Here is a 3,907-nt window from a genome sequence, read left to right on the forward strand (position 1 = left end):
TATGTTTATTGTTATTAATTCAGGATCTTGCTTGTTTTTCACACAGTTGCAATTTACTGTACCAAAATTGATTACATTGTAATCTTAGATGATAACAAAATTATAAAATCAACCTGAAATTACAACACAGATGGATTTGCAGTCCATCAAATATATTAAAAAGTCAGTATTTTTTTTTTTGTAATTGAGGAGAAAACCTAAATCTTAAAATATAAAACGAAGACGTGGTGTGCTTGCCAATGAGACAACTCTCCACAAGAGACCAAATGACACAGAAATTAACAACTATAGGTCACCGTACGGCCTTCAACAATGAGCAAAGCCCATACCGCATAGTCAGATATTAAAGGCCCCGAAATTACATATGTAAAACAATTCAAATGAGAAAACTAACGGCACAATTTATGTACAAAAAAAGAACGAAAAACAAATATGTAACACAGAAACAAACGACAACCACTGAATTATAGGCTCCTGACTTGGGACAGGCACATACAGAATGTGGCGGGGTGAAACTAGTTTGTTGGCGCCATACACTCCCCCTAACCTGGAACAGTGGTGTAACGGTACAACATGAATACAAACTATGCAAAACAATAAACGAAAAACAAATATGAGAAACAGCAAAAAAATACGACAACCACTCAATTACAGGCTCCTGACTTGGGACAGGCACATATAGAATGTGGCGGGGTTAAACTAGTTTGAAGGCGCAACCCTTCCTCTAACCTGGGACATAGGTGTTACAATACAAAATAAGAACAAACTATAAAAATCAGTTGAACAAGGCTTTACTCATCAGATAGATACAAACAGAAATACATCTAACAAAAACACAGAGTGGACGTGGACGGGTACTTGTTTACCCTTACATCAAAAAGACACTAAGTACAGATCTGAGAGTACTCGCAGTTACTGACAGCTAGTTTAAAGCCAATAACAAATAATAAAAAAGACATGCATTTAAGACTAAATTATCAGTACACATCCAAGATCCAATGGATTTAGTATAAAGACGTCATAAACAGTCAGAGAAAAAACATGACCTTGTACAATGCCAAGATACAGGTATCGACAGATTGTGGAGTTCTTGATTTGAAAGTTTGTTAACATCCAAACTTTTCTGAGTTGTTTAATCGCATTTTGTTTTCGGGTTATTAACGGTATATCATTGTTACAATTTTTAAGGCACATTTTACCATATAGACATTTAGCAGTCTTTAGTAGGGAATATCTCTCGTTATGCTTAAAGTCACAATCCCGTTTTCACTCACTTCATGTTTACATTTACGAATTCGACATGCCACCGAAATGTTATTTGCCATGCAAATCATACCGGTTGCCACTAATGTACTCGGATCTGATTACCATTCAAGAACAACCGAGGTCACTCCTATCGATATCTTGCGAACCTTTCCGACAAATTGGATATAAAAGTGGTCTACAATCCATCACGGTCAACCAATGCATGGTAGTGTAAGTTTAACTTCCAAAAACATTAACGCATCCTTTAACATCGAAAATTATAGCTGCATTCGTCATATATACATGATATACACACGTTTCGGAATTGTTCGAGGTTTTCTATAGTACAAAATAGCATCATGTTGAATTATATTATATTATTACAATTCAATGAACAAAATTAACCAAACTACTCGCTTAGATATTCTAGGAAAGGCAGGATATACGTGAAGTATATAATCTATGTATAATTCCAACGTTTGTTCGGTTGAAATTTATCTGTAAGGAACCACGCAGACTTGAAATGTGTAGTCTTAACGCATCCAATCAAACATCCCAGACATGTAATCTATAGTTCCTGTACTCAAAGTTCTTGATATAAAGAAAACGACTTTTTTTAATATAATTAACGGTGAAAATATTTCAGAACTAATATACTTGTTTCTAGGAGTGTGAGCTATATTCATTCACATGGTTTGTTCGTCCATGAAATATTGCCTGAACACTTGTTTTGGGTACTTTTAAACAGAACGACTTCATATTTCATTAGCATCTTGACAATGATGAGTTTAAACACATGAGCACTTTCCCGTCCCCGTCCCCTTTTCTTCGAATGTGACCTACCGAAACTTATCACCGGGTTTGAACTGAGCAAGATCTGCTTACCCTTCCGGAGCACCTGAGATAACCCCCAGTTTTTGGTAGGGTTCGTGTTGCTCAGTCTTTAGTTTACTATGTTGTGGTTTGTGTACTGTTGTTTGTCGTTTAGCCTTTTTTCATTTTTTTTTTGCAATGGCGTTTCAGTTTATTTTTGACTTATGAATTTGAATGTCCCTCTGGTATCCTTTGCCTCTCTTTTCCGGATCTGTCAGACACTTAATACCTGTTTTCAGATACTCTTAAGTTTTCAATACAGTGAATAAAATTAAAATTTATCTTCACACTGTTTTGAAGTACTACAAAACAGAACGACTTGATATCTGGCAAGATTGATAACGATAAATTGAAACGTATGAAGATCTGTCAGATGCCGGCTTCCTTGTTACCGATAGTTTGAATTACGAGTGGGAATATGCTTATCACAAGTCGTGAAATTGTGTTTCATATTTCGTTTAAAAGACACAATTTGGCTAGACACACCTGTATCAAGGTCAAATCTTAGATAATCCTTATTACTTATCCTGTATAATATTCCTAAAGATATGTCCATGTTTTGGTTAATCAAATGAGGAAAACTACTATTAAGAAAAACAATGCATCCCTTTTTCATCTTTACTTGTGAATGCACAACGCTTTATAAGATTTCCATTAACATTCTAGCAGGAAGAAAGAATGCATTCTAAGTAAAGTAATCAGAAATCAAGTATTTATAATCATAAAACTCTGTCAACATTTTTCAAAACCATTGCAATATGCACAAATCCAACTATATAATACAATTGCAGTCTCATTATACGCTCGAAAATATAATGTCTGTATGCAATGACTTGATCGACCGTAGAAGGAAACTATTAACAGACTGAAAATATTCATTATTATGTTTCCTATGTATCTATTTAAACATTGTAACGCATCCTCAGATTGTTTTATAAAAAAGTTTTCACGTTGTTTTAATTTCTTAAACAAATACATTTACAAATTGTCTGACTCAAGTTTTTTTTTATGGTAAATGAATATGGTCAACCGGCTTGCTCCCGTTCTGCAGTAGCACTCGGGGACGTTCGTTTGGTTTTGCATATTGTGCAATTTACTTTTTATTCATGTTCGCATAATAAAGTGAAAAAAAAAATAGAATTGTCTTAGACATATAAGCCCCTGAAAAATGTCTGAAATTCCTTAAAAAAATATCACCGTATTATTAGGGATATAAAATGTTATCGTTCTTCCTAAAGATACAAGTTAATCGTCGAGAATGTGTATTCCGATGAGGACTTTATGTGCCCTCTATTTAACGTGGACATGTTTTCTGAGGCCTGTACATTGCTAACATGATTCTTAAAATTTTCAAACAATATTCATGTAACTCAAATTGCTCTTACTAAACCCAACATTAAGGCTGTTTGTTGTCTCTCAAACGCGAATATGTGACAGTCATGATAATTGCAGTTTTAAAATTGAAATCTCTTTTTAAAATTTTCCCGAAAGTAGCAAAATTGGGCGTTGTTCCATTAACAATTTGTTCTCCATATTTGCTTGCTTTGATTTGTTGAATTTTCTAATGTACACATAAACATTTGCTTATGCTTTCCTATATTATAAAGTATTTTTTAAAAACGTCGTTATATATCTAAATGCTCTTACGATATTTCTCATACATGTTGTATTCTATATTTTCTTCATTAATATTATTGAAAAAAAAGTTACACGAGTTCGAATCCTGCACGTGACAGGTGCGCTCGACTCCTATCTTAAATGACCAGAATTGTCAGATTTCCTACTGAAG

This window comes from Mytilus californianus, unplaced genomic scaffold (assembly GCF_021869535.1).
Source record: "Mytilus californianus isolate M0D057914Y unplaced genomic scaffold, xbMytCali1.0.p SCAF_69, whole genome shotgun sequence".
Lineage (NCBI taxonomy): Eukaryota > Metazoa > Mollusca > Bivalvia > Mytilida > Mytilidae > Mytilus > Mytilus californianus.